Source organism: Myodes glareolus, chromosome 10 (genome assembly GCF_982192425.1).
Source record: "Myodes glareolus chromosome 10, mMyoGla1.1, whole genome shotgun sequence".
In the NCBI taxonomy this organism is placed as follows: Eukaryota; Metazoa; Chordata; class Mammalia; order Rodentia; family Cricetidae; genus Myodes; species Myodes glareolus.
The window spans coordinates 66,855,889-66,862,923 of record NC_142035.1 but is presented as its reverse complement, the minus strand read 5'-3'; the positions used below and the strand labels follow the sequence as shown (position 1 = coordinate 66,862,923).

General features: G+C 48.2%; 1 pseudogene; it reads right to left on the bottom strand.

The window, feature by feature from the left end:
* Positions 1 to 4,825: 4,825 nt before the first annotated feature.
* On the bottom strand, positions 4,826 to 6,640 carry LOC148120678 (U3 small nucleolar RNA-associated protein 18 homolog pseudogene; annotated as a pseudogene).
* Positions 6,641 to 7,035: the final 395 nt, after the last annotated feature.

The window sequence follows — 7,035 nt, the reverse complement described above, 5'->3', positions numbered from 1 at the left end:
TGAGGCAGAGTCTCTCATTGAACCTGGTACTTGCCATTTTTCGGGGACCAGGGGTTGCTAGCCATTCTCCTGCCTTTGTCTTCCCCTAGCCCTGGCGGTCACAGGTGTGCCCTGTGACCTCAGGCCAGCTCTCGCATGCCTGCCGGGGGTGGGAATGCAGATCCTCATGCTTGCAAAGCAAGCACTAGTCCCCACTGAGCCATCTCCACGACCCCAGTGTCAGAGTCTTTAGAGGGCCAGATAAATGCATTCTCATCACTTGTCTGATTCCCAGATTTTGTTTGTTTGTTTGTTTTTGAGACAAGGTCTTTCTGAGTAGCTCTGGCTGGCCTGAAACTTGATTGGTAGATCAGGCTGGCCTTGAAATCACAGAAATCCACCTGCCTCTGCCTCCCAAATGCTGTAATTAAAAGTATATGTCACCGCACCTAGCTAGGTCATTGAAATTTTAAAGATTGTAACCTAAGGGAAAATAGAAGACCACTTAAGAAGGAGTGTGGCTTGATTTATTGGCAAATACACTACCTAACCCTGAACTTCCCTTTGTCAGTCACCGGCTTTTGCCCAGGTAGGAGGGCATGAATGTGTGTGATATTGTGGGCACTCTACCCCAAGTGTGATTGGAAGGGCACAGCTGTGTCCTGCTCATTACTTATTCCACATCAAGGGAACCAGAAATCACTGTGTGTGAGAAGGTAGTGTGGCCACAAGCGTTCTGTTGCTGGGACCCCCCTTTACATGGGAAGAAACACAGCAGGTATCTCCATGTGTGTGTGAAGGCATTATGTGTCTGCCGTCTCTTCCCTCAGAATAAGCGGCACTGGGGGTGTTTCTGCCTTCTTGCAATGCCTTCCCCAGGAAGCAAGTCTTAGCTGAGATTTCCTTCTTTCCCATCCAGCATATATACAGCTTTTTTTTCTCAACACCGTCTAGGTAGCCTTGAGGGTAGGCTCTATGGGAACACAGTGCAGCTTGTGTAGTGGCCTTGCAGAGACTTTCAGACCTATTTGTTCATGGCCGTTTCTCTGCCACTTATGAGAAACCTGGTCCATGGGGAGGCTCGGGACCACTTGAGACAGCTTAGTCAGGATGACTCTGGAGCCTGTGTCTGGACCACAGTAACCTAAGTTTAGCCTCTCCCCACTTTCCTTCTGACTGAGAGCAGAATGGAGGCCAGGTGTTGGTGATACACACCTTTAATCCCAGCACTTGGGAGGCAGAGGCAGGTGGATCTCTGTGAGTTTGAGGCCAGCCTGGTCAACAGAGCAAGTTCTAGGACAGACTCCCTCGGTATATAGGGAAACCCTGTCTCAAAAAACAAAACAACAACAATAACAAAAAAAAACCCAGAATGGAAAGCAGGGCAACTAAATACGGCCCAGTTCAACCAGGTTCAGATTAAGGTATTTCCTCTCCGCTGAGGAAGAGAGCTGCCCACAGAGAAGTGTTCACTTGATGGAGACTCCCTGTGTGGGGAAGAAACAGGAAGAGGAAAGGGGCTTTGCATGCTCTCCTCTCTAGTTAAATCGTCTGCCCTGTAGGCAAATGAGTGATGAGACACGCCTTGCCCTGTTGTTCACAGAGGACACTGAGTCAAGGCAGCTTCTCCTTAAATGGAGAATTTCCAAAATTAAGTAATAAGCTCATCAGTAGAAATCAGGGCAGAAAGCTGCAGTGGCTGCAGAAGCTGTAGGGGCTGCAGCTCAGCCTCATACTAAGAGTCCAACAGAATTTCTTGAGTTCTTTGCCTATTATAAATTTTAAAAAAATGTCGAGTGTGAGGGCGCATGCCTGTAATCCCAGCCTTGGGAAGTAGAGCCAGGAGAATCATAAGTTCAAATCCAGTCTGGGCTACATAGTAAGCCCCATTCTCAAAAACAAAGAACCACAGTGCTGTGGAGAAGGTGAGAGAGAAATGAGTGAGTTTCTGAATAAAATTTAGTATAGAGGGGGGAAGACCATGAGGCATAAAGACAAACGGGCATTGGGTTCTAGTTCCAGCTTCCCAACCGGAAGCACCCAAGCCAGCATCCTACATAAACAGTTTCTTTACTACTGTGTGGGCCTGGCCCATGGGAGAAATCTTTGCCAGGATTGGCTGGGAAGATTCTCATGCAGGGGACGTGTGTTGTATCTTTCTCTCAACACAGGCTGGGGCAGAGTCAACGGGTTCCGGCCCGGAGTCCTACCACTGGTGCCTGTGGCACTCAGGAGACGTCAGTCCGGATAGACATCCCGAGCAGCAGCTGCCCAAGGGTAAGAGGGAAGGACGCAGGGAGAGCTCTGTGGTGGGAATGGGCTGAGGTACGGAGATGGGCAGTGTTATTGGGGTTCAGCCACTGAGGACACTTTCTCCAGGGCTGCCCCTCTGCTGTGAGGATGGGATCAGTTGACTGAGATGCAGAATTACTGGTGAAGAGAAAGCCTTCACATGGAGCTGACTTCCTCATTTTATTGCTGTTGTTGTTGTTGTTTTGTTTGTTTCAGACCCGGAGTGGCGCTGGGAAGCGGGTTCTGCGTTCACTCTGCCGTTTCCAGTCCCGAGTGCCACTACTGGCAACCATATACTTCCTGACAATTCATGTCCTCCTCATCCTGTGTTTCACAGGTCATCTATAAAGTTCTCCTTCAACCACAGCTCTCAGAACTTGTCATTCCTTCATCTCTAATGTCAGAATTGTAGTTTTAAGAACAGTCGTCCAACCCTTCCATATCTCCTTGGAAAGTTCCCATAACAACAGAGGTGGGCTGTGAGGACAGGTTAGAAGGCAAGGCCTGGTGTATCCTGTTTTCTGGATGTTCCTCCATTGGGGCGGGGAGGGGGGATTTCCTGAAGCCACTTGGGAGCCGGAGCATCACAACTTCTAGCCTCAAGAACCCCTGAGCTATGGCTCATGGTTGTAAGTTATTCTGTCTTCAATGCCATTGTCACCCGGCTCTGCGAACAGGGCTGAGGCAATGGGAAGAGAAGACAAAGCACCTGATCCAGACCTGAGTGCAGTGGTCACGAGTGATAACACTGTGCATGTGTCCCCCTTGCTAGCCGCCGGCTTTCTCATTGCCGACATCATGTCTTCCCTTCTGTGCTCATCACCTGAAGAGAGAGGACTGAGGGCTCACCGATCAGCTCTATGTTCTATGGTGATTCCATTTTAATCACAACCTCCCAAGGACTTTCCTGAACTATTGTAAAATAATGTGTTATTTTCGGAATGAAGATTTGTGTGAGGCTGTCTGTCGGCACAGTTGTTACGTACCTGTGTCTGTACTCTGGAGAGTGGAGGAGGGATGGTTCCCGGAATAATAAAGTCCTGAAGATCCTCCCTTCTCACTGACCAGCCTCAGGGGGCTGTGAGCATCCTTCTAGCCTCAGCTGCCAGAGACAAGGGAGACGAGGTGGGGGGAAGAAATCCATCCCAAGACTGAGTTAAAGGAGCAGAGTTGCTGGGATGAAGTCCCTGAACCCTTGAGTATAGTTCTGAAAGAGTACTGGAAATGTTAGGCACTTGCCTGTAACTCCAGCACTCAGAAGGCTGAGACAGGAGATCATAAGTCCAGGGTCAGTCTTGTCTGTATAGTAAGGTAAAGACAGCCTGTGCTACATAGCGAGACTCTGTCTCAGGAGAAAACAGCACAACAGCAATGTCCGTCTCCTAGGACACACAGTGCAGGAGTTTCTAGCTCATGCAGGTCGGGTAGTATAATTACACTTTTGTATGAAGGTGCTGCTTGGGGAAAGCAGGCTGGCTATCTCATTGTACAAGTGGATTTCGAACCTGATCCCTTTGGTTTAAAAGCTATTCCTGCAGGTTATACTCCATTCAAGGGACAAACGTGTGATGGGGAACTTCAGCCAATCACATTCTGCTTAGGGTGGGTCCCCCAGGGCAACACAAAACAAATAAAAGATCCAGGTGTGCTTGCCTCCTCCTCTCTTTTTGCCCTCTGCGTTCCTGGATCGCTGGAACCCTGGTTTTTGTAAGTTTCCTTTCTTCTGTTTATTAAGGCTGTATATTTTGTATTAAGCTAGTCTGGGGACTTTTCATTACCGATCGCCCTGCGTCATCAAACGTCGGATATCTGTAAAGGGGAAATGAGTTTTCTCGGTCTCATCTCTAAAGTCCTATGGTTTCTCCAGAGAACTGCATTGCCATATGATGTGTTCTAATGTCTGCTCCGATACTTCTAATTCTGACATGGGATTAGAATTCCAAGTTAGCTAGAAGATGTCCCTTTTCTACATTGTCTCTACTTTAAAATAGCTTTAGCAGAACAAATAAAATGTCCCAAGTCTAGTGTCCATTTGAAAGTGACCTTAGAAGCTTTCTGTTCTCCTGCAAAAACTCTCCGTTCTCCTGCAGAAATGCTGTGTTCTATTGCTGTGATGCTCTCTTCAGTCCAAGACTAGAGAAACCCATCTGGTACCCTTTCTGGGTTCATTATCTCTAGGGCAATCAGGTCACAATTCCACAGCCCACCAAGGTCAGAAGGGCCTGAGTCAGATTCCATAACAAATTCTTAGGATGATCTTGGGACTTCTTTGCAGCCTCTTTGTCACTGAGGGTCCCAGGCTGTCAGAGGAGTCCCCCTGGGGAATTCTTTGTAAAGCAGTCACAGTAAAGGCCTCCAAACTCTCAGTGGCCTTCCCCTCAGAAAGGGTCTATTTTATTGGCCCAAACAAGTCACCTGAGCATGTCTGACTTGAGGATAAAAGGGAAGGGCCACAGATATTTTTTCTTCCTTTCAAATAAAATTTATATATTAAGACATTGCTGCTAATTTTAAGCATGGATCCCACAAGTCATTATCCATATATCATCACACACTGGGAAATTTCTGGGAAGATGGACTGAGGTGGGTTCAACTGGATTTCAGAAAAAAAAACATCTTTAGAAATCTGAGTCATGGTGCAACCTATACAACAGGGCTTTGCCTCGCTCATTCCCCAAGGCAAAGTATCCAACCCTGGGAGAAAAATCCAGGGTTTGAACACGAGAAATAGCAGTCCTTTGAAAAACCGGAAAGTTAGAAAATGGTGCACAGGAAGGAAGATGAACCAATCTGACAGCTTCTTTCATTTTCCTTGAAGATTTCTGCGATTGAAGGTCAAGGAAGTGACTCCCGTGACCAGGTTCACTATGGCCTTTATTGGCTTTGGGTTGGTTTGTTGGCAGCAAGACTCTTGACTGTCTGTGTTTTCCACTCCACTCTCAGAGCCACAAGCCACATACAGCCCACTCTGATGCAGCAATGCTAATCCATACAAACTGCCTTCGTCAAGGACTCTGTTAATGCGCGTCCTCGAATTCACATCCCACACATAAACTCTCCATTCCCAGGAGTACATACCCTCTTACTATCAGAAGAGAATGTGGAAGCTGCCATTCTCCCATTGATCTTCATGCTACCGATTAATTCTTTAGTCTTCATTGACAGCAAATGGGAAAACCCAGCCGTGCCGCTTCTGAGCAGGAATTGGAGAGACTTCAGATCGCTTCACTAGTCTCTCTTTCAAACCTCTCACTTGATGTACAGGAACTAACTTTCCAGCTAGCATATCATTGACATAAAGAACCTTGCTGTGCACACTTGTGGCTAAAAGCTCCTCTCCATTAGCACTGAAACAAGCCTTAAAGATTGGAAACTTTCCCAAATAGGTGCTCTGGATTTTCGGGTTTGTTTTGCCATCTCCCTGACATAGTGATTTAGCATTGTCTACCCCAGAGAGCATCACCACCTGTGCTCCAGGATGGAGCCGCACTGTTGAGATCTGAGCGGTGGTAGTCCGTTCAGCACTGGCAGGACGGCAGTTCTTCATCTTCAGAAGTCCTCCAGGAAGAGAAGTGGATGCAGATATGAAATTCCCAGCCCTTTGCAACAAATCGTCTTCATCCTCTTCACTTTCCTCATCTGCAGATTCTCTCCGCTTGTGCCCAATCAGGTACTCCTCCCGTGGCAGGCTGGAATTCCTCTTTAAGTCTCTTTTGAAGCTTATCTTTTGAGAGTTTACTTTCGCTGGCATTTTGTATTATATCCTTCCGAAACCGACTGTTCATCATGTCAACTATTTCATCATCATCATCTTCATCCACCCAAACTGGCTTCTTCTGCGGAAGATTACCTTTTGCTTCATCTTCCACTTCAGAGTCATCCGAGCTTCCTTGTCGTTGATCAGGCGAGCTCCACAGCCAAAGCAGCAGCAGCAGCAGCGCAACCTCGTAGTCCTTGATGTCGCTGAAGACCAGCTGTTCCAGACACCATTTGGTGGCCAGCTCATCACCCTCCAGCATTAGGCGGTTCTGCTGCCAAAACCAGAGGAGCTTCTTCCTCCTCCTCCTCCTCCTCCTCCCCTCCTCCTCCTCCTCCTCCTCCTCCTCCTCCTCCTCCTCCTCCTCAGCCTCCTCAGCCTCCTCCTCAGCCTCCACAGGGACCGCATTAGGGACCGCCCTCTGCTGCCCGGCCTGAGGTTCCCCTTGGGAGGTACCAGCGGTTTTTCGGGTTTGCCATCGCTCCTGGGTCTGGCTTGCCTCCCTGGCATCGCACTACCTCTCTGCTCTGGTTTCGTCCAGCTCTGGCGTTCTGGTGGCATCCCCAGGTCTGAGGAGAAACGCAGACGTTGATGAGGAGCACCACTGCGCATGTCAGGGCCGCAGATCTTACCAGCATGGAATATGTCAGAGTTCACAGCTCCTGCTTCTTGGAGAAATTCATGTGCAGTCAGACTTGTATCAGTGAGCTCAGGCTCCACACAGTTTCCCAACAAGCTAGGGAACTTTCTCCCTCCTTTCTCAGGAGTTATCCTTATGACATCAGTTCTGTGTGAGACTCATTGTAAGTGCTATAGGGAATGAACAGGTGTTTTTAAGGCTTGCCCTTCAAGAGTCACATACAGATCAATCTCCCAGTAAGGCTCTCTTGATTGCTCCAGCCCACATCAAATGCTGTTTTTGTTTTCCTCCCTCAGACCAGACCTTTACAATAGTGTTGTAGCTCAGGCTACACCTGAGTGCTGGAATCAAAGATGTTTGCTACCAC